The sequence below is a fragment of the Meriones unguiculatus genome, chromosome 3, assembly GCF_030254825.1.
Source record: "Meriones unguiculatus strain TT.TT164.6M chromosome 3, Bangor_MerUng_6.1, whole genome shotgun sequence".
NCBI lineage: Eukaryota > Metazoa > Chordata > Mammalia > Rodentia > Muridae > Meriones > Meriones unguiculatus.
In genome coordinates, this window is record NC_083351.1 from 150,408,298 (window position 1) to 150,432,657 (window position 24,360).

General features: G+C 45.4%; 1 protein-coding gene and 1 pseudogene across 5 annotated transcripts in view; one reads left to right on the top strand and one right to left on the bottom strand.

Annotated features, from left to right (window-relative positions):
- Positions 1-24,360, top strand: part of Cracd (capping protein inhibiting regulator of actin dynamics) — a 206,504-nt gene that overhangs the window by 74,070 nt on the left and 108,074 nt on the right. The gene's annotated exons all lie outside the window — the stretch shown is intronic.
- LOC110557142 (large ribosomal subunit protein uL23-like) lies at positions 10,415-10,842 on the bottom strand (annotated as a pseudogene).

Sequence of the window (24,360 nt, forward strand, 5' to 3'; positions counted from 1 at the left end):
ATAGCATCATATCTACCATTTCTCTTCTGCCTGGAGAACCTTCACTCAATTTTTTCTCAGACCTGTTAGTGCTGAGTTTTTACTGACCCTTGTGTTTTAAAGCTTTTTCCACTGGATAGAAAACTCACTGGAGATTGAGGCTGGGACTCTTAACCCTAGCCCTGAGCCTCAGTAGTTCTGGTCATCTGTCTCCTCAACTCAGGTCACTGCACTGCTGTGGGCTCCTTCTTGAACCCAAGCCTGTAGAGTCCGAAGTCAGTCCGAAGTCAGTGGTTCTCCACCTTCGACCCTTTAATACAGTTCCTTATGCTGTGGTGTCCCCCAACCATAACATTTATTTTCATTGATACTTCACAACTGTGATTTTGCTACTGTTATGAAGCACAATGTAAAGATCTGCGTTTTCCAATGTTCTTAGGTGATCCTTGTGAAAGTGTCATCAGACCTCTAAAGGGCTCATGGCCCAAAGGCTGAGAACCACTATTCTAAGCGGTAAAATGGAGCTGTCATGGGGTTCCCCTCTGATATCCTCACCCCAGACATCACTGCCCTGTGTGCTGTCTAGCATCTGAGAAATATTGCTTTATATATCTTTTTTGGGTGACAAATTTTGTCCTTAGTGCTTTATCATGGCCAAATGCAGGTAGTGCTTTAAAAACATGAAGAAAAGGTAGGCAAAAAGAAATCTGCAGGACGTCATTATTCAGATATTCTGATCCCCTAGACTGAAGGGTAGGGACTGAAACAGACAAGATCCTCGTTGCTACCGACCCTAGGTGGGAAGCTTTTGGATGAAGACTAACACAGCTCTCGCACCTCACCTCATCTTCCCTTCTGGGACTGGACATCTTGTACAGCGGAGCTAGTGATGACCTCCACTCTGTGGCATCGACCTTGCGACTTTGACTGAGGTTATGACCCAGGGAGATGGGTGAGGAGATGGGTGAGAGTGAGGGATGAGAAGTCACTAGTCCTTCTTTTGTCCAACTGGAAATCCAGGCTTCTCCCACGCAGCATCCTGACCACGGGCAGCGCCTGCGCCCCCCATGTGTGAAAGCTCAGACTGCCGCATTCTGTGAGCAGAGTGAAATGGGAGACCTGTGAAAAGGCTCGACCCCACCCAACACAGCAAGAAATGGCTCTCCACTGACCTAGAAACTGGAAAGCTTTCTTTCTGCTCCGCAAAGAAAGCATCTCTGATGATTCCTGTTTTCTGTCATTTCTTCAAAAATGCCCTTTTTTTCCCTTTCAAAGTTAAAAAAAAAATCTGTGCTTATTAAGGGTCTGAGGGTTGCTTTGGAGGGCTTCACAATGAGGCCAGTGAGTATAATAGCTCTTCTGACAAAAGGCTCACAAAGGCATGAAGAAACCTGCTAATGAAGTTGCTCCTGGTGTCATGCAGGGTGCACTGTAAGCCAGAAAGGTCACGCTGAAGTTTCTGTCATCAGTAGTCTTTCTTCTGTCCTCATACATGGACCAATAAAATGTGTTTCCTTGTGGCACGTGACTCATAGCACTGAGAAGGCTGCCGAGCCTTCTCAGAAGCAAAACAAAACAACAAAAACAAAACAAAACAGTTAACTCCTTGTCCTCTTTACGGATTCTGGAAACATCTCCCTTTCTTTCTTTTTCCTCTGTCTCTTTCTCACCCTTTTTCTGTCTGTCTCCTTTCATTTTTGTTGTATCCCCAGAGGCAAGGTTAGAAGAAAGAAAACTGATATTCTTTGAATCTTAAAACCAGGGCTTACAGTGAGAAGGAAAGGCAAAGGAAGAAAAGGAAGGAAGGCAAGAAAGGGAGGAGAGAAAGGGAGGAGAGGAAGCTTTGAAAGGAGTGTCAAAGCAATGCTGGCTTGGTTTCCCTTTTGTGTCAGGGCTCCAGAACCTTCAGCCCACCTCAGGAGGAATGCTTACAATGTAGACAGGCTGAGGGGATGGGACCAAGCTCAGTGTGCTTGGTCCAACAGCTACCACCATGGGAGAAATAGGTTTATGTCCCAGAAATGGGGGTGGATATGAAAACTCTTAACATAAGAGAAAAACTGCTTCTTGCATAAATATAACTGCATTTATATAAAAAACAAAGGCCGTAGCTTCCCTTCTACACATTTAAACCTTGACTTCCCCCGTACATACATCCCCATACTTGCTAATCTATATACTGATTTTGACATTACAATCATAATTGAACTACAAGTTGTTCAGGCTTTGAAAGTCAGATGTACATACCACACAATGCAAACCCTGGCTGCTTTCAACACGTTTCTCTGAGTTGCCGTAGACTTGTTTGGCTTTGCTTCGCTCTGCATTTATAAACACAAAGCGGCATCAGGACAGAGCTGCCAGCCACGCACATCCATACAAGCCTCACCACCATCGAGCTGCATGCATTTTCTTTCCCTTTCTTTCGGAAACTCATTTTGACCCTCTTGAATCTCATGCCTCAGTCCTTTTCCAGTGCCCACAGAGTCCCCAAGGCTCATGGCCACTAGGATCTGGGATTGCTGGACGCCCCTCAGGCTGCCCACTGCTCCTCAGACTTGTCGGTGGGTCTCTGGCCTCCACTCTGATTAAGGCGAAGGCTGGGAGTGACTCACTGGTTTTTGAGGAGAATTCCTGGGCTAGTAGCATCCTCTGTGCCTTCTCTGTTCACTCTTCCACATTGCATTTGTTTTGCTACCTCAGTAACCTTGTTCCCTGAAGCATGTGCGCCTGCCCATCAGCAAGAGAGATCTTTCTTTAATAAGTGTGATTGATGAAGCCACCCTGTGCTGTTGAGTGTCTGTCTCTTATTCCGACTAGAATGACAAATGGTCTTGTGTTATGTAAGTGCTTGTGTCCACAAACAGACTGTTCTCTGAAAATGTACACCTGCAGCCTCAGAGGGGTAAATAAAAAGCTGTCACAAAAAGCTGATACGGCACTTCATGAGACTGGATCTTTCTAAACTATCTGCCAGCACCCCCATCATCACTTAGGGTCCCATCCCACCTGCCTTGGGGTCTGTAGTCTTCAATCTGCCCTGTAACTGTGCTATGCTCTATTGCAGGCACCGTCTAAAAACTTTCAAATAGATAATGCCTCTTAATCCTCATCTCCTGAGGGAAGGTGCCATATTAACTTAAATTCCGGAGAAGGTAGTGAAGGCTTAGGGAATCATGTATAGAATCAGAATTAGGAAACAGGACCCTGGATTACAACCTAGAGGTCTGACTTGGAACCTCCAATTTTAACCACTCTGGATAAGCTCTAAGAGAGCAAAGAACTCAAATGCCAGTCCCTTCCTCCAAGCCATTACTATAGTGTTAAAAAAACAAACAATCAAACAAAATGAGAAAACAGAAGCCACAAGCCAGGCATCATGATATACACTCAGCACTCAGGAGGCAGAGGCAAGCAGGTCTCTGTTAGCTCAAAACTAGCCTGATCTACACAGTGAGACCAGGTCTAAAGACAAATAAATAAATAGAAGTCAAGTCACGGGAGATTAAAATGCTTGCTGCCTAAGGAGAAAGATCCAAGTTCAGGTCCCTAGCACCAGTGTAAATAAAGCCTATCGTGGTGACATGCTTCTGTAATCCCCACACTGGGGGTACAGAGACCGGAGGACCCACAGAGCTTGCTGGCTCCGGTCTAGTCTGGATGGTGAGCCTCAGGTTCAGCCAAAATAATATGGAACATTTCTCTGCCAAGAAAAAAAAAACAAAAACAAAAACAAAAACAAAGTTTGTCTATTGTCTAAGAATTCAGCTTCACTAATACTTCCAGGACATCGGCAAAAATAGCCATGTTTTTTGACGCTGCCTAGATTATTTATTAACCTCTCTGCTGCTTACTATACACCATGATGGGTCTTCTGTCTCAAGAAATAGACACCTACATTATATTATTTAATGAGCAGATAGGCAATTAATTATATAATTATATTATTAACTAATTATATTTTAAAATGAACAGATGGGTTACCATGCCACAATTTAACCATTTCTTTCAATGGTCACCTCCAATAAATTCCATATTTATCAATTGATTTATTTGTGAAACACCAGCATAGTGTTTGCATTAGTGTTTTCCACTGCTGTGACCACAACACGAGACAGAAACAACCTAAAGGAGAAAAGATTTATCTTGGTCTTGGGTTTTCTACTGCCAAGGTGGGGAAGGCACACTGGAGCAGCTGATCATGGCAGCTGGAATGGGTGAACGAAAGTTCTCAAGTTACTGCCAACCAGGAGGCAGACGTGAGCAGGACAGGGCTGGGTTTGACCTTCAGTGACACCCCAAGTGGCCTGCTGTGCCAGGGATGCTCCGTCTCCCGAGGTCTCCAGAACCACTCCCCCAAAAGAGGACCACTGAGATGGTTAACAGTCGAGTTGGCAGGGTCTAGAATTCTCCAGGAGACAAGCCTTTGGGCGCTCCCGTGAGAGCGAGTTTCGGTTAGCCTATGAGCATGACTCTTGAGGAATACCTAGATTACACTGAGATGCAGTGTGTGGGCCGTGCTCACTACGCTATGAGCTGGACACTTTGACGGAGTAGGAAGTAGTGAGCTGAGCCCCAACATTCATCTCCCTCTGCAGCCTGACTCCGCAGGCAGCCTGGCCAGCTGCCTAGGTTCCCCCACTTCTGTTTCCTGGCCATGGTGCACTTGACCCGGGAACAGTGAGCAAAAAATAAACCTTTCCTTAAGTTGCTTTTGGGAGGGTGTTCCGTTACGTCAGTAGGAGAAGTCACTAACACAGCCACCAATCAGATCATGAACGGTTGAGAACGTTCGAGTCACATTCAGATACGCAACCCTCTGGGGGTCACATACCAGATAGCCTGCAGATCAGGTGTTTGCATCATGATTCATAACAGTAGCAAAATTACAGTAATAAAGCAGCAAGAAATAATTTTATGGTTGGGGGTCACCACAACAAGAGGAACTGTATTAAAGGGTCGAAGTGTTAGGAAGTTGGAGAACCACTGTTCTAGAACTATCAAACCTTTTCCTGGCTTATCGCTTTTTTTGTTTTTTTCCCTTTCCCTTCCATACTGCGTGACTCAGGCTAGATGAGATTAATTTGTCTAAATATAATCACCTTTCCCGGTCTTTCCTCTTGTGCACTGGAGGGCGGGGTTAGCTGGTGTCCATCGGAGGTCTCTACAGGAGCGGCCCTCGGCTGTAGTCAGCCTGGAGGAAGAAGCTGCAGGTGGTCGTTTTTGCACACACTGGTCACTATTGGTGAAATGCTCAGAGGAACGCAGCTTCTGAGTCTCACTCACAGGAGGGCTCTACCAGTTCCTGCGGGTCTGAGGCGTTGATCCTTGTCAATTCAGTTTCACTCAGTGCTTCCTTGGCGCCCCACACTCCCTCCTTCTCCTCTTCTCCTCTCCCCAGCTTCCTTTATACCTTCCTTAACTCCCCCCCCCCATCCTCTGCAGATTGAGCCTCGGGTCTTTGGCGAGCACTGTATCACTGGTGCGCACCCCAACCCCCTGAACTCTCTTCTTTTCTCTTACTGTGTTCCAGCTACAGTACAAACCGTTCACCGCAGTTTCACAGGCCTCCAGGCCGTGCCTGTCTCGCCCCTGTTGATTTATCATGAAGCACGGCTATGCTTTATACAAAGCTAATACATTTCCATTTTAACTTGATTACTGACCATTACAATGAATCTTGAAGTCTATCAGCTGTTTCTTTACCATCCACCGAAGCGCTCACATGTGTGTTATATGCTCAGGCTTCCTAAGATGATGATGTATCATTCTCAGAGTCCTGAGTTGAATTCATCTCGACCGTGATGTATTTTTATTAGAGTGATGTGTTTTACTTGCTCATACTTGAGAGAGACCTGACATCTGTACTCACAGATGACGTTGGCCTCCAGTTTCGATGAGTGATGATATCTTCACCTTTGGCTTAAATGTTGTGCTTCACTCATCCTTCAATAAAGCTTAGGATCAGCGTTTGACACATGCCTGGAATACTGGATTAGGACTTTGAAGTACTAGGACTTCAGTGGTGGACAAGATAATAAAACCTCTACCTCATGACCTTATATGGGGAATTAGTAAAACAGGAGATGGAGGCACAGTGTTGAAATCCTGCTATAGCAGAAGCACATGGCATGTAGGATAAGAGAAATCCCTCTCAGACGCACCAGAAAAGGCTTTCCAGAGTGCTGAACTAGGACTGTCCATTCCAGAGACCCCACTGGGCAGTGGAAGGACTGGCAGGAAGATGGCAGGTGAAGGAGAACACGGTGCCTCCGGGCAGAGGAAATCCACTCGGTCAGTAGTCAGTAGTGCCGAGCAGATGTGTGAGGGGGGAACTCAGAGATGTGGCTGGGTGCTTCCTGGGGAGGGACTCACTCAAACAGAATTGCGGGGGCATGTGTGGGTGTTTGAGTTTTCTCCTGGAGATTAATAAGGGAACATTAAAAGAGCTTAAGCAGGGAAGTGCTACGACTCTATTTCTTTATTAGAGGAATCTCACTCATTGGTAGAGAGGGGCACAAAACTGGAGCTGGTGAGGAGACACCTGTTGAGTTGTGGGAGACAGGAGAGGATGGCGGTGATCAGAACATGGTGGGTACCTGAGGATTAGGGCGCTCTCTGACCCAGAAAGGTGTACTTGACTTTGGCTGACTTATACCAGGGGACCTAACTGGAGTGTTTAATCATATTCTTATGCACTGTGCATTTTTTTCCCAGCTATTAGGCTATTCTGTGTTCTATTTCTGAGGGAATGTGTGTAGGTTATGTTTTTATGAAAGTCAATCTACAAGTCTCAGCATCTGCCTTGATACTGCAGGGCAGAGCCTTTCAGAGGCCCTCTGTGGGAGGCTCCTAACTTGTTTCCTGTTTTCTTCTTCTTCTGATGTCCATCCTCTTTGCCTTTCTGGATGGGGATTGAGCCTTTTAGCCAGAGTCCTCCCTCTTGATTAGTTCCTTTAGGTGTACAGATTTTAGTAGGTTTATCCTATATTGTATGACTATATGAGTGAGTATATACTGTGTGCATCTTTCTGCTTCTGGGATAGCTCAATCAGGATGATCCTTTCCAGATCCCACCATTTACCTGCAAATTTCATGATTTCCTTGCTTTTCATTGCTGAGTAATATTCCATTGTGTAAATGTACCATAATTTCTGTATCCATTTCTGTATCCATTCTTCAGTTGAGGGGCATCTGGGTTGTTTCCAGCTTCTGGCTATTACAAACAAAGCTGCTACAAACATGGTTGAGCAAATGTTCTTATTGTGTACTTGAGCCTCTTTTGGATATATGCCTAGGAGTGGTATAGCTGGATCTTGAGGAAGCACTATTCCTAATTGTCTGAGAAAGCGCCAGATTGATTTCCAAAGTGGTTGTACAAGTTTACATTCCCACCAGCAGTGGAGTAGGGTTCCCCTTTCTCCACAACCTCTCCAGCATGTGTTGTCACTTGAGGTTTTGATCTTAGCCATTCTGATGGGTGTAAGGTGAAATCTCAGGGTCGTTTTGATTTGCATTTCCCTGACGGTTAATGAGGTTGAGCATTTCTTTAAGTGTTTCTCTGCCATTGGATACTTGGGGAGGGGCGTGTGTGGAGAAGGGGGAGGAAGGGAAGGATTGGGAGGGGAGGAAGGAGGGAACTAGAGGGGGGGATACAAAGTAAATAAAGTGTAATTAAAAATAAAATTAAATAAAAAAGAAAGTCTATCTATTCCACATACACTTTCAAAGTTTCAAGTGTAACATATGTGTCAAACCTCGTTTCTTACTCTAATTGTTTCACACTCATCCTCTTGCTCTTGTTCTTGGCTGTATGCACCAGAGACTTCCCCACATCTTTGTCACCCAAGTGCCAAGCTTCTGAGGAAAGCGGAGAAGGAAGTGCTTATCTTCTGTGGTGAGACCGCTTTCCAGAGTTTTTGCATCACCTCACGGTCCCGCCAGCGTGTACGCGTCTCCACCAACTCCTGCCACAGTCATCTGTTGCATGCTTGAATGTGACTCCCTAAAAGCTCACATGGTACTGTGGATTTGTCTGTGATTCTGCCTGTGTATTTGGAGATTCTGCCTAGTGTTTGTGTAATCTTAATGGAAGATAGGATTAAATGAGACCGTGAGGATGGGGCCCTAATCCAATATGATTGATGTCCTTAAAAAGAGAGACAGAAGGGTACACAGAAATAAGGCCAGATGAGGATATGCCAAGATGGTGGTCATTTAAAAGCCAATGAGAAAAGCTTAGGACAACTCAAGCCTGCTGATCTTGGCTGGGTCTCGCTCTTCCAGCCTCCGGAGAAGGCTGACTCTTATTTAAACTGCACAGTTTATAACGTTTTCTTACGGGTAGCCTCAGTGAACCAATATGCCATCCTAGTTGACGTGAAGTGGTATTCCATGCTTTTGGTTTGCGTTTTCCTAGTAGGGAATCATGTTGAACATGTTTTACTGTTTGTTAGACATTGTCTTTTATTCTGTTTTCTGTGACTTCATGTCATTTTTATTTTTCATTTCATCTTGCTGGTCTGATCAGGTTCTTATATGCAGTTTCAACTGTAGGAATGTTTATCTTTAGACTTTTTAATTCTTTTTGTGGTGCTGATAATCAAACCCAGTGTTTCACACATGCTGGGCAAATGCTATTGGTTCAAGCTGTGCCACAGCCCTGGCTTCAAAATTTCTTCACTGCATCCAAACGGGTATTTTCTGTCCATAGCAAGAAGGAGGCATTGAGACTCATCACCATCTTTCTTCTTAGTACTCTGCTGCTTCCTTCTGCTCGGTCCTGCTAATTGGCCTCAGCTCTATTTTCTACACATCACAAGCCTAATGCTGTGTAGAACTGTAACTCAGTACGAAGCTCTAGGTTTTCAATGAAGTGAGAAGATTCCCAAACTTCTCAAAACTTAAAATTTGAGGCTGAAAAACATACCAGATAAGGGAGAAAAACCAACTTTTTTTTTTTTTGCTTAACCGTAAAAAGCCCCCCAAATTGGAAAATAAGTGAAATAATAGTTGAGCAAAATAAAATGCAGAGGCAGAAACTAACTCTGAAGTTACAGTGCCTAACGAGATTACAGAGACACTCATCCTAGCTGACGAGAGTCAGACAGAAGCCTGGGTTTATTGTTTTTGTTTGTTTGTTTTGGGGGGTTGTTTTGTTTTTTTAGCCCCTTTGAATTTTAGTGGTTAGATGTGATCCAAGGAGGCTGTGCAAAAGTCACCACCTCCTACACAGCTCCAGACAGCTGTAGTGTGTGTGTGTTCTCAGTGTAAGTCTCAGCTCCGGCTCCAGCGCGAACGGTTTCTAGTGCAAACGACTTTTTTTTAAAGGCCTTTTTCTTATCATGGAAAACCGAGTCTTCACACTGAATGCATGAACAACACCTCAGCGCATCACATGCCTGGTGGTTCCGTTAGAAGTAAGTGTTGGGTTAGGCAGCAGGGCCTTTTAATCTTCAGCTCCAAAAGGCTGTACTAAACACAATGGGAGATCACCTCGAAACTCCCACGCATCCCAATTCTAGTAACACAAGTGGGGAAGCAATGCTTGGAAGCACAGTGTGGCAGTTAAATAAGCGAGTACTGGAGATGGCCTGAACGAAAACGTGTCCCCATTTGGGAGTGCTTCCGTGTTGAGTAAGCCACCACGCTTCGGCTTACCCACAGGGAAACATGGAGGAAGTTACACCAGTCCCTGCTCTGCAGGCTTTGGATGTTTCAGAAAGAGAAAGTGTATCTATGTGCCCAGTACAGTAGCTGGCACACAGTCAGCATCCAAGACACTTGGACAATTGTTTCAATAATTTTTAAATTGCACAGGTGACCTACGTATCTTAATGAATGACACTCAGCTGAGAGTCCTCACGAAGTGACTCTGGTAGCAAGGTATGAAGGGCCGTGGATGGCCCAAAACCAGTGTTAGGACCTAAACATCTCTGCCATGACTCGGTCTGTACCGGCTCTGCTGTCTCGGTGGCCATCCTTGTCGCTGACTACAGCTTCAGTCCACTCATGACCCTGACACCTCTGTGGGCTACAGCCCAGTTATGTTGTCAAGTGGCATCAGTTTACAGATGTTTCATTTCCCGGAGGCTCAGTTCGCGAGAGGCAATCAATCCAGTTCATCCAGTGTTCAGCCTGTGATCTCACTGTGTGGCTCATCCTATTACTGACGTGTTGACTTTGGACCCTTGCTCAGTAGTAACTACTACGTTTTTCACTGACTAATTATTCGTCTCGTTTTTGTTATAAATGTCTTTGGCTACTCAGAACCGTTTTGAGCTAGCAGCAGTGACTTCTTCTTTCGCTGCTGCTGCTCCCTCCTCCTTCCTCCTTTTCCTTTTCCTTCTCCTCTTCCCCCTCTTCCTGCTTTTCCTTTCTCCCTCCATCACCTCCTTTTTAAATTTGTATTTGGCATTAGGCATCTGGAATCCGTTTAGACAATCCCAGTTTTGTTGGCAACACCCAGAGCATCATAACGAGGCGCCCGCTGAGCATATGCCTTCTCTCGTCAGGCCTTGTCAGGGTGTTGGCTTTGGCCACATGGGTGCCACAGACCTTCTTGATCCAGTTCGCGTGGGTCTTCCACAATAAATGCAAACATGTTGTCTTCTGGCTTCCTCATGGCTGACTCAGTGGTCAAGGGGAATTGGGTGATGACGTAGTGGCCATGCTTGTCTCTCCCGGGCATGCTCTCCAGAGGGTATCTCAGCTGCCTCTGGAGATGCAGAGTCTTGGGCCAGTGGAAGGTGGGTGATAAGTGGTGGCTGTGGACCCTTTTAGTGCTGCCTTCCCGGCTTTAAGGCCTTGGCTTTGGCTTTGGGGGTAGGGGGTAGGAGCTTCCTTCTTCGCTTTTGGAACCATCTTAGCAAAAGCTCTTGTTATTATTTTTATTTATATATTTGTTGTTGTTTTATATCGCCCCCTTTTTTTTTACCTCCTCGCTCTCTGGTTTCGATGTCTTGCAGTGCCATCCTCCCATGAGAATGTCCTACCCACCTGAAGGAGACCACTTCCAAGTTTACTGCTCGCCCTGGGCTCCTATAACCCAATTGCACACCTGATCTTTGAGCTACTAATTTTACAGGTGTCTTAGATTTTATTGTTCAAAATTGGATTTCTTTTTTTTTTATGTTAAGTGAATCTGTTAATGCCTTCACTCTTTTTTTTCTTCACAATTTATTTATTATATATCCCAATTGAATCTACCTCCCTCAACTCCCCCAATCCCATCCTCCCTCCAGCTCTTCCCCTCATCCCCTTCCTCTAGTCTATTGAAAAGGGGAGTTCTCCACTATTGCCATCTGCCCATAGCTTGTTAAGTCTCATCAGGACTGCCTGAATCCTCTTCCTCTGTGGCCTGGCAAGGCTGTATCATCAGGGGTGAGTGATCAGAGAGCACTCAGCTGAGTTCATGATAGAGGCAGCCCCTGCTCCCCTCACTCAGCGATCCACGTGAAAACTGAGCTGCCAGTTGGCCACATCTGAGTAGGGGTCTAGTTCTTCTCCATGCATGATCCTCCATTGGTGCATCGGTCTCTGCAGGACCCCCTGGGCTCAGATCTTTTAGATATTTTTGTTGGTTTTCTTGTGGGGCTCTTGTCCCCTTTATGTCCTTCTAATCCTACCCCTCTCTTCCCCCTGTGCTCTACGCAAAGTTTGGCCCCGAGTCTCAGCATCTGCTTCGATTCCCTGTTGGGTGAGTCCTTTCAGAGGACCCTCTATAGTAGACTCCCATCCTGTTTCCTCTCTTCCACCACTGTCTATCCTATTTGGCATTCTGAATGAGATTTAAGCATCCTCCCTAGGGTCCTCTTTAATGTTTAGCTTCTGTAGAAGAGATCATCCTGAGTGAGGTAACCCAGAAACGGTGAGACAGGTATGGTATACATTCACTAATAAGCAGATATTAGCCGTATAATATAGGACAGCCATCTACAGACTTAAGGAAAAAAACAGGATTTCTGTATTCGTATTTTAAACAGAATCCTCCTACTTTTCTCATTTCACTAAATTGTGTCACCTCCTTTGTCTATCAGGCCAGACACCTCCATCTTGGGCTTCCTTTGTGGTTTTCCATCAGACACCTAGCTTTTCATTTTTACTCCAGGCTTTGCCTCCCATCTTCCCATTTCTGCCTGCTTTCTCCTCACGTTCTCACCTCGTCTCCCTCTTAGATGTTTCCAGTGCCCACCTCATTGCTATCTGTCTCCATTCTTGCTTCATATCTATCTTTAATCATTACACGTCCGAGCATATCGATTCCTTCCTTAAAATCCTTCCATATCTCCTTATTCCTTTCGGAATAAAACCTAGACCTCTAAAGCTGCCTGCGGTCTAGTTTTTGACTGCTCTTCCCTCTGTGGTAGTTTGAATAGGTATGGCCCCCACAGACTCGTGTGTGAATGCTCAGCCAGAGAGAGTGGCACTATTAGGAGGTGTGGCCTTGTGGGAGAAAGTGTGTCACCATGGAGGCAGGCTTTGAGGTCATACATTCTCAAGCTACAGCCAGTGTGGTACACAGTCGCTTCTTTCTTCTGATCAAGATATAGAACTCTCAGCTCTATCTCCGGCACCATGTCTGCCTGAAGGCTTGCCACACTTCCTGCCATAATGATAATGAAGTAAACCCTCTGAAACTGTAAGTCAGTTCCAGGTAAATGTTTTTCTTTATAAGAGGGTTGCCATGGTCATGGTGTCTCCTCACAGCAATGAAGCCCTAACTGAGACTAACTCCCTCTCACGTGTCTCCTTCTTTCACTGAACTGTTGAGAGCCAAAGAGACATCCTATTGCTTCATTCCATTCCTTACACATTTCCATCTCTTTGCCTTCATGGCCTTACATGAACACATCTTCCCGTGAGTTACATACATAGTCTCCTTATCCTTAAGGCCTTACCTTGACTGCTGTCCTCAGATGTCTCTTTCCTGATTGCTGAAGTGATACTCATTCATTTCACCCATTCCTCACTCTCCCGTCTCAGAACTCCCCTCTGTCTCTGCCCCTATCGCTGCACATGACGAGGCACTGTTGTGTGCTTGCTGTCTCATTTCCCTCACTTGACTCCAACCTCGTCCCAGTAATAGGTTAGACCAGCCTGGGACAGACACCAAAAGACTGCTAGAGGTTCATGACCGTGGCCAGCACTTAACACCACTGAAAATGACCTCAGTGCTTAAGCCCAAGAGAGGAGACATATCCCCTTTGACATATCCAGAGAGAATTCAGTGTGACAGTTGGTGATTTTCATAAGCTAATTTTCTAAAAAGCTGTCCCTTCCCCCACAAAGGGCGAGAAAAAAGGAATCAATAATAAACTAAGCTTGGTAATAAACTAAGAAGAAAGTTCCATGAAGGAAATTCCCTTGAAAATGAGAAACTGCTTTTTCTTTACTGGACTATTGGGCTTGGATTGGATAAATCATGGCTGCTTAGGAGGGGGCTGAGTAGGGTGAAATAAGCTTGGCAGAGAGGTTCGTTGCTGTCTAGGAGGTTTAGTTAGTTTAGAAGATGAAGGAGAAAAATTGCTCCCTCACTTACATCCACTTACTTTCCTGAGGGTTTTTTGTTTTGTTTTGTTTTTTGCCACTATTAGGCCAGTTCTAATCTGTTGTGAGAAATCTATTAGAAAGATTTACTACTTTTATCTAGTGATTTTTTTTCTTATAGAAAGTTTTTTCAGACCTCTTTTTTTTTTTTTTTTTTTTTTGGTTGAAGTCATAAATTGATCAAATAAACAAAACAAGATAAAACAAAAACAGTAATTTCTGTTTTAGTCAGCTGTTCTGTGGGCAGCAGCGCCTGAGTTTCAGTGCTTGCAAGAGCAGTTTATTTCTTGCCCACATTCTAAATCTGGGGCAAACTGGCCTCAGGCCTGCTCCCAAGCCCTGTATATCTGTGTTCCAAGATCTAGGCCAGAGGAATAGCCCCCACTGAGACATGCTGTGTTGATGGCTGAGGGGAAACAGTCGGTGGAAGCATGTGCTGGCTTGTACGCTGCAGGCCGAGCCAGGTCACATGGCCAAGCCCACTGCACTGGGCTGGGGATAGATAATCCTCCTGCAAGGCTCCACGGACCACAGGGAAGCAGTGGGAAGGAACAGGGATCTTGAGGTAAGCTGAGGTGTAATGAGACTTTTTGGGGACAGTGGTACCTCATTAGTAAGCATTTGCTACCTGCCAGCTGCCTTAAATGCTTTACTTGTTGCTCACTGAAACCCCACCATTATCCCGTCAAACCGGTAATGTTATCACCCCAGATTCACAACAGCAGTAAGTGGCACAGTCAGGTTTCACGATGAGACTCAGTAGGCCCTGTCTGTCACTCAAAGAAATGCAGGGGTGAGCTGAGGGTGCTGTTGGGATAGTTTTGTGTGTGCTTTTGGCAAACAGTGCTGGGTACTGATTAGTTTTAACCTGTACTACCCATTACTCTGCTGAGTGGGTCCTTCTACTGGAGCATAAGAATAATGTTTGTAGTCATCCCTTGGATTTTTTAATTCCCATTAATAGCCTACTCTTATTTAGTGACAAGTGTATTTGCTGGAAGTCACCTAAACCCCTAGAGGACCAGGCAAATTCTGTTACCTGCCTCTATTATCTGTCTTCCCGCTGTGCAAAAATGATCCCGTGATGTGGCCAGTGCAGTCTTGAACCCACAGCAGCTGTAGTTACCTGTACGAGGTGAGCATTAGATTAGGAGTCAACCTCCTATCATGACGGGAGAGGTCCCACCCCTCTTTGAGGAGCTGCTGGTAGTTAATGGGTTGCCAGGGGAAAGGGGAGTCATTTTCAGTGGTGTAGCCACTGGTGAGTTGCCCAAACTCCAAGAAGTAGCTCCGTGTCAAAGCACATCCAGCAACCATAATTAAACTCAATGGGACACACACACACACACACACACAGAGAGAGAGAGAGAGAGAGAGAGAGAGAGAGAGAGAGAGAGAGAGAGAGAGAGAGAGAGATGGGCTAGAGAAGGGTGGGGAGGGTAGAAAGGAGAGGGACTAGTTGGGAAAAAAGAAGTTATCAGGAGAAGGATGGGAAGAAGAGAAAATAATAGGGGTTAATTCTGTTCCTGTGAGGCTGGAGAGATAGCTCAGAGGGTAAGAGCACTGGCTGTTCCTCCAAGAAGGACCTGAGTTCAATTCCCAGCAACCACATGGTGGCTCAGAACCATCTGTGGTGAGATCTGGTGACTTCTTTTGGCATGCAGGCACACATGCAGGCAGAATACTATAAAAACAATAAATAAATAAAATTTTTTAAAGTCTGTTCATGTATGAAATTGTAAAAAGAGGAAAAGAGATACGGGGAGAGAGGGAGGGAGGAAAGAAGGGAAGGAGTTGGTCCTTCAGGTTGGTTTTCTCACAATGAGCTGCCTGCTTGCTCCTCTCGGTTTGCTGAAAAGGTGCTTTTACCTGACGGTCTCCTGGCCCTCCCAGAACTCCTGTAAATAGTCTGTTTATAACTGCCCCCAAAAGAAAGAATAAAAATTATCCAGCAGGCCACTGCCTTCTAGAATAAAAGTAGACCCAGGGCGCACTTGGCATTTTAATCTCAAAATAGGAAGGTGGTTCAGTCGAGTTACAATCACTTCAGCTTAATTGGCAGCTACTTTATGAATACTTTATGGAAGATGCTAAATCTCAGGCCCACAAATTGTCCACTTGATATTTGTTTTAGGAGGAAATATGTTTTATCTCTATGGCTGGCTGTCATCTGTGTGTTGATATGTCTTCAGGGAGTGTGTCACATGGTGATGGGCAACCAACTCATCCGTTCTTCACAACCAGCCCAAAGCCAGCATTCTCTGTGAACCCCTAGCCAGCGCTCTGACGCAGAAGTGCATCCATGGGTGAAGGACCATTCTCCAAGTCCTGTTAATGAAGCCATCATGAGAAAAAGTGGCGGTGGGCATGGGCTGGGGTCTCCAGCGCTGACTGCTGTATTGTACTCCTGTGTTTTCATGTTTGGATGAGTTGCTTGGAGAGGGGTCTGTGGTTAAGAATGCCCCCCATAAGCTTACAGATTTGAATGCTTGGTCATCGGGGTGTGGTGCTATTAGGAGGTGTGGCATTGTTAGAGTGGATGTGGCCTTATTGGAGAAAGTGTGTCACTGGGGACGGGCTCGGGGGTTTCCATGCTCAGACCAGACCCAGTGTCTGTCTCTTCCTGGTGCCTTTGTATCCAGAGGTAGAACTCTCACCTTCTTCTCCAGCACTGACCACGCACATATTCCCATGCTTCCCACGAGGCTGAAGCCTCTGAAACTGTAAGAACTCCCCCCCACACACCAGTTAAATGATCTCTTTTATGAGAGTTGCCATGCTCATGGAGCCTCTTCACAGAAAGAGAACACTGACGAAGACATGGTCTTTCTGGGAGAACTACACAAAATCTTTCTGCACGTGAGTGTGCTGTCCAGCCTCTGAGGCCATACAACTTACTAGTCATGACATCCGATAGTACCTGGAGTTTCACCGTTGACTTTAAAGAATATTAGGATATTACCAGTAAGCTGGGCATGGTGGCTCACACCTTTAAGCCCAGCACCTGGCAAGGGGGCAGGTAGGTGGGTACGCAGAGGCAGGTGGATCACTGTGAGTTTGAGGCCAGCCTAGTCTACAAAGTGAGTCCAGGACAGCCAGGGCTACACAGAGGAACCCTGTTTGGGGAAAAAAAAAAGAGATATTACTAATAGTTTTCTTTGAATTTTTTTCATTAACAAAGAGAAATACGTATTTATTAAAACTGTGTGTAATGAAAAATCCTACCTAAATCATTGCTGTATCCTATATCTTAACAATCCTTTCTTTTGATAAAATATACACTGTTTCTCCCTAATTTTTAAGGCGTATTAGTATGAGCAGACCCTTAGCTCCCTGAGGTATATTTTCTCATCCCATTTTCAGGAGGCTCTGAATCCAGAAACATGCAGGTGTGAGGCAGATACTCTACCACCAAACTAAACCCTCACTCCCTTCATCCCTTTTCATCTCCTACCCCTTCATCTGTGCAAGACAAAGATTAGAGACGATAAAATATGTGAGATAAGGGCTTTATTTGTGGGTTCTTACTATAATACGAAAATTACAGAAGTATCATTCATCCTAAATTACATCTGCAGCATTCAAAAAAAAAAAGCCACTAATGCCGTCAACGAAAACAATTACCTGAAGTGTGTTTGTTGTTCCTGGTAATTTTAAGGCTAGTCTCTGGTGTGTGGGGATAGCTCAGGATGAGAGGTCCGTTCTTACAGGAAGATCATTTAGTGAATGTGATTCTGTAAGGAAGGACTGAAGTCACACCTTGCCTTTGGGTAAATTAGCATGTTCGGGCAAAAGTAAAATGAAGAGGGTGTCTTTCGTGGCTTTGGGGCAGGAGAAACACACCTTTGGGGACCAAGAATTGTCTTGCTACTTGTGCCCAGCAGAGGAATCACATCTCAGGAAATGAAGTTTCTTCCTCTTTTAAGCTGTTTTGATTTACTCAGCTGAATATCATTTTTAGCAGTCCCAAAGGAAAGAACTAACTAAATGAATATGATATCCCATAAATAGGTACACGGTTTAGACATGAGAAAGCCAGATTCATTTCTTTAAAAGATATCTTTCCATTTTTCCCCAGAGGGGTTCTACATGTGGAGGATTGAGATTGGGGCTGCCCCCATCAATCACTAATTTAAAAAGTGATCCCACACACTTGCCTATAGGCCAGTCTGGTGATGTTTTCCCAACTGAGTATCCCACTTCTCAGATGACGGTGGGTTGTGTCAGGTTGACAAACAAAAACAAACACAAAAAACTAACCCTCACACCAGCACATCCATATCTCTGCCTCCCCCAGCTTCCATGCTGGCCATTCTATTCCCTGCTTCTGTTTGGTCATTTTATATTTCTCGCACGATGAGAAAGAACGTGTGGGACTTAGCTTTCTGTGCCTGGCTCATCTGACTTGACTCAGAGTCCTAAAGTTCAACCTATTGTAATAAATACTGGAATTTCTTTCTTTATGGGGCTGAATGGTGTTCTGCCGCACAGATGTGACCCATTTGTTGATGGACGCTTAGGTTCCTTTTGTAACTTGGCTGGTGGGAGGAAACAACGCCACCCCTGCCAGCACACGTACCGCTTTGCCTGCTGTTTTAAAACTTTGACCATCTATCCAACGGTGAGCTTTCTGGATCTGAATATGCTGTTATGTGAAGAATGGGAGTTGCTGAGGACACTGCTTATAGTTCTGTGTGATCGTGTGCACAAAGGACTCCCTGGAACGTACTGAGGCCCCACATCCATCTGACCCCAGGATGCCTTTTAGATCAAGAAGGTTGGAAACACAGAGAGGGTTGGGGTCCTCTTAAGCTCCTTCAGTGGTGCTGGGAACTGCGTGGTTCCTACAGAACCTGCCCTTAGCATATCAGCAACTGACTGCAAACCAGCATACAGAGACAAACTGGATCGTTTGGGCTGCAGGCTCCCTTCATTGGTGAATAGATTATTCTCCGGTCAGGAATCAGGGAGATGCAGTTATAGGGCTTGTGAACAGCTGTCTTGGTGAAGCTGGAGATACGCCAATCAGTCCATTCTTCCGTAGTTCCTGGAACGGCCATGACCTATCAGGGCCTAAGTCTGGCTGGATTGTGAGAGTGTGTTTCTGCTGTTCAGGAGCAGGCTAATAATGAGGTTGCTTTCTGTAGCTAAACCAGGAAAAATTCTCTACAATATCCCGAAACCTCAGCAAAGGAGAGTACTGCTGAAGTGAAGCATGAAGTAGCTCTAAAATGAAATTTGGGAGAGAGGAGAGGAGCAAAATAGGATTCCGTGACAGGTCTGGGGATGGCTGGCTTTGCTCCGTGTCTAAAGCATGAGTAATTGTTAACTCTGGACTGGGAGCCTTGAGTCGGGGACTAGTACTCTCAAAAGAAGGGACACCAGCGTACACTCAAAGTTGCCTCCTCTGCCTGGTAAACTGGTTCTGGATCCTTCGCCAGGCCTCCCCTTCATGTCTGATGCCTAGATGTGACCTCAAGAACATAGTCAGTTAATAGCTGCTAACTCTCCAGTCGTCAGGGGAGAAGCAGTTACCCGCTAAGGTATGCTTGTGACCACTGACCTTTAAGAAGCTGGGAAGTAAAGCATCTGAGTGACTCATCTGCAATCCAAGCATCCTCAAAGGTATTTATCTGGTGAGCTACTTTACCAAAGACAATGGAACGAGTTCAGCGGACGACGGTCCCGTTCTGTCTGTACTTTCACCGAGCCACAGAACAAAACCCCTCCTTTGTCCTTCCTCCTCCTTCCCCTCCGCCCTCTGTAATGGAGTAGCATCTTGATGCCACTAGCACAGACACAGAGGATCCTTCCCTTCCTCTCCTTCTGTTCCCTGCACATCACATGCTCTCTGCTTGGTTGGAGTGATAGCTGTAGTTCTGACCCGTTTGGGTAAAGCACCCAATGTGGACATTTTACTGTTACTCTGCGGAAGTGGGATCCTGAATCCCAGGGTCAGTGGGTGTGAAGTGACAGGTCTCAGGAAAACCCAGGACTGTGTATGCAGTGTGGGAAATCCCAGGGACTGGGAGTGGGCGTGAATTTCAGTAGAGTAGTGTTTGTCTAGCTTGCACAGTGGTATGGCATACGTTCTTCCCCTCCTGCACTGCAAGGGATGGAAAGATGGAGGGAAGGAAAAGGGGAGAGAGAGGACAAAAAGAGGAAAAGGAGGTGATGTAGGTAGTGGGGGAGGAGAGGAGCTTAGGATAGAGACTCATCCTGGATATTCTCGTGGGATAGCAAGGACACTGATGTATCCAGCATAGGTAATTTGTTTAGGGTACTGGTAAGTGTTGGATATGGGGACAAGCTTAGTGAGGTATTGTGGGGCCAATCTGTGGAGCCTGGGATGCCACACTCAGAAACTTACTGTGTGAATAACCAGAAGTAATTGCATGTTTTGTAAAAACAGAGTAACTTAATGCAAACAGGACCTGCTGAATTAAACTTGCTGAATCACAGGATACATGCAGCCTAGTCAGGCATGCTTAGATAAGAGCCTGGATTAGAGTGGTGACAGAGATAACGAGTCAAAGAGACAGTCAGAGAAACAAATATGGTTTAAAAGCACAAACAAGCAAACAGGACCTGGAAATCATAGAGAATAAAAATGTCTAATAGCCTATATTAGTGTTTGAACGACTTCATCATCATTATAGCTGATAAGGAATAGACATTCACTGTGACGATTTATTGATGGAGGAGAGTATTTAGAGGGTTCAGTACAGCTAGAAAGACAGAACCAAGGAAAAGGAAGAACATTTACAGTGACCTCACTTAGCAGCATCCTGGGTGGGAGGGTTGTGAGCGTTAAATTCAAATTGAGCAAGAGTTTTACTTGGGACTCAGAAATTTTGGGTGACTTTTGAAAGCGGAATGTGAGCAAATTTGGTGAGATGAGCAGTGATTTGGGGAGTTAAGAGAACAGTGATGAGATGGTGGGATAACAGGCATAGATGATGGAGCTAGCGGGAAAAGATGATGGAGCTGGCGGGAATAGATGAGGTAGCCAGCAGAATTAGACGGTAGAGCTAGCAGGAATCGATGGTGGAGCTAGCAGGAGTAAATGATAGAGCTAGCAGAAACAGATGACTTGTCTCTTAAATTTAACAGTGAAAAGAAAAAGGGAAATATAAAATTAATAATAGCAGGAGTCATACAGATTCACCCAACCACTTAAGAACTGTTTTCTGCGCAAAGGAAAGCTAGTAAAAGAAGGGAAGGAGATGGTTAAGGTCCTGTTTATTTCCAACTTCACAGTGTGACTTTGTACGTAGGCAAGACTAGCAAATGAGGGGTTTCTGGCCTGAAGTCCAGATCCTTTCTACTGTGCCCCGCTGTTTGTAGGGGAGGAAAAGGAGGAAAGTGTAACTTTTCAGGTCATGCTGTCCTCTGAGCGCCACCGAAACAAGTGCCACCTCTTCTTCTGCCAGCTGCCAACGAGAATAGGGCGAGGGCTGGAGAGATGCTGCAGCAGTTAAAGGCTAGGCTCGCAAGCCAAGGTCCTGCGGATGGAAACCTCATTCCACCTGACTGGATCGGCAGGCCTCACGGTCTCCAATCCAGGGCAGAAAGCTCTGAGTACGCCGGTATCTCTTACACTCTGTTCTCAGCTGCCAGGTCACAGGCATCCCGGCTTGTCGGAGTAAGTGAGCCCTGTAGATGTGGCCTCACACTGGGCTTCCTGACTGTCCTGATTTTCCGTGGGGTGATCCCGTGACAGTGGGTTGTACAACTTGCTCTTGACTGTATTCCGGAAAGTTCTGTATTCCGGAAAGTTCCCCTTCAGCTGTCCACACTCTCAATTCAGATTGGTTTTTTTTTTTCCTCCTTGTGCTGTTTCCTCCTGTGCCCTCAAGGTGTCAGCTAATAGTGTGTGGCTCCTTTCTTACTGACTTTTTTCATATTTGGAAAAACCACCGAGGTTTATCTATTAGTTTCTTGTTACTAAGCATCTAGTTGGCGTACAGAGTCATGGGCTTCCCTGTGGCAATGCCACCTGGATTCTCTCATGCACACCCATCCTGTTCATTAGATAAGGGTGTTTGGTTAGGTTTGGCTGTTGAGTACTGGAGACTGAAGCCCTCCCGCTGAGCTGTACCCCCAGCTCTTTCTATGTGTGTGTGTATGTATGTCTTCTCATGGTGGCCGTCCTCCTGGGTGTGACATGGCATATCGTCATGCTGTGGTTGCATTTGCTGAGATTAACAGTGTAGCATCCTTTGGAGCCCTGTCTGTTGAAGTCCTCTGCCCATTAAAAAATATATATATATGGACTGCTTATCTTTTTGTGATGAGGAGATGCCTCAGAATGGAAGTTGGCAGCACCAAAAAGTTCATGAGGCAGGGTAAACCGGAACTGTCATACTTTATTGATGGGGACGTAAAGTGGGACAACCAAAAATCTCTGGCAGTTTCTATTTCTTTTAAATAATTAATTTATTTATTCACTTTGTAACCCAATTGTAGCCCCTCCCTCCTCTCCTCCTGGTCCCACCCTCTCTCTTCCCTTTATTCCCCCTCCGCACCTCCTCAGGAAAGGGGAGCCCCTCCCACTGCCACCAACCCACCTCAGCATATCAAGTCACATCAGGATTGAGAACATCCTCTTCCTTTGTGTCCTGGCAAGGCAGCCCTGCCAGGGGAAAGTGATCAAAAAGCTTTCGACAGAGTCCTTGTTAGAGACAGCCCTTGCTCCCCTTACTAGGAAACCCACATGGAAACTGAACTTTTCATTGGGTACATATGTATAAGGGGGCCTAGGTCCAGTCCATGCATGGTCCTTGGTTGGTGCATCAGTCTCTGCAAGCCCCCTGAATCCAAGTTAGTTGGCTCTGTTGGTCTTCTTGTGGAGTTCCTGTCTCCCTTCAGGTCCTTTGATTCCTTCCCCCACTCTTCCACAAGGCTCCTGCGCCCCACCCAATGTTTGGCTGTGAGTCTCAGCATCTTGTTTCGAGCCATTGCTGCTCAAAGACAGCTATGCTAGTCTTCAAGCATAGCAGAGTGTTGTTAATAGTGTCAGGGTTTGACTTTCTCCCTTAGTATCGGTCTAAGGTTGGACCAGGCATTGGCTGAACATTCCCTCAATCTCTGCTCTATCTTTGTCCCTGCATATCTTGTAGGCATGGTAAATTTTGTGGGTCAATTAGTGTTCCCCTCCTTTCACTAGGAGTTCTGTCTGGTTAGAAGGTGGCCTCTTCAGTCTTCATGACCACTGTTACTAAGAGTCTCGGCTAGAGTTACCCCCATATCTTCCCAGGAGCCTACCCTGTCACAGGTCTCCAGTCTGTCTCAGAGATGCGTTTCTCTTCTCTCTGCAAGTTCTCTATCCTCCTCTCCCAGCTCTCCCCACACCTGATCTCCATTTCCCTCAGCATCCCTCTCCTAGCCTGTTCTCTCTCTTCAGTGATTTCTGCTGTGTATTCTATTTCCCCTTCTGAGCGAGATTCAAACATCCTCCCTTGGGCTCTTCTTGTTACTTAGCTTCTTTGGGTCTGTGAATTGTAGTAAGGTTACCCTGTACTATATGGCTAATATCCACTTATAAGTGAGTATATACCATGTGTGTCTTTCTGGGTCTGGGCTACCTCACTCAGGATGATCTTTTCTAGTTCCATCCACTTGACTGCAGATTTCATGGTTTACTTGTTTTTAATTGCTGGGTAGTATCCCATTGTGTAAATGTACCAGTTTCTTTATCCGTTCTTCAGTTGAGGGACATCTGGGTTGTTTCCAGTTTCTGGCTATTACAAATAAAGGTGCTAGGAAAAAGCTGAGCGAATGTCCGTGTTATATGGTGGAGCATCTTTGGGGGGTGTGCCTCTGGCAGTTTTTAGAGTTCAACACCCATGAACCTGAAACCCACTGGTCCCACTGCTCAAATAAGGCATTTTTCCCCAAGAGAAATCAAAATACATGTTTGCAAACACCTGGAAGAGGAGTGGATAAGAGCGTATTCAAAATAGCCCCAAATGGAAACAAATGTTTCCACAGGAGAAGATATTGCAAACCTGGTGTTTTCATGCAAAAGGACTATTTCTCAGTAATAAAGAAGATCAAACTGCTGATACATGTAACAGTACAGATGACTCTTGGAGACACTCTGTGCTCTGTCCTGGCTGTGTTCAGCCAGACAGACACAAAGAGCACACCCTGTGTGCCCATTGTATGGTCACTGTGTGACCACTGACTGTGGTCATGATAATGGTAGTATTTCCCGGGGGGAGGGGGCAGGGGCATGGAGTTAGCTGACAGCATCCTGAGGGGGCCTTCTGGAAGGATGGAGGTGACCTATGGTTTCTTGGTAGTTCTAGAGTTGGGCCCTTTATCAAAAATGTACTAAAGTGAGCCACCTTCCAGCAGTATGTTTCACTGCATGGAAATCTTAACCTCACGTTTAAAAACAGCTGTGTTTTTATAACCTCCTACTAATCTGTATAATTATCAGAACATTTGGCATTTTCAGCATATTCAGAATATTATCAGAATTATCAGAATAATTCATTTTAACCGTGTGAGTTATTTCCACCGGTTGAAGTTTTTTAGAGCTGCTTTATGGACTATCTGTGTTAATTTCTGTAAGTGCTTGACTCCTGCCTTGAAAGAATGTGTGGTCAGCATCTTGAGGTACAGTGTTGCTGTGTGGCTGGCTAAGGTTTATTACAACTGTGTCTTTTGTATCCTTGCTCAGTTTGCTTTCTCTTTCTTTTTTTTTCCCCCTTGCTTTGTAAGCTGCTAAGTGGCATGTGTTACAGTCCTTTACAGGCTGTATAAACAGGAATGTGTTAACCGCATCTTCTTCAAAGAGCACACCCTCATCTCTGTCTCAATCAT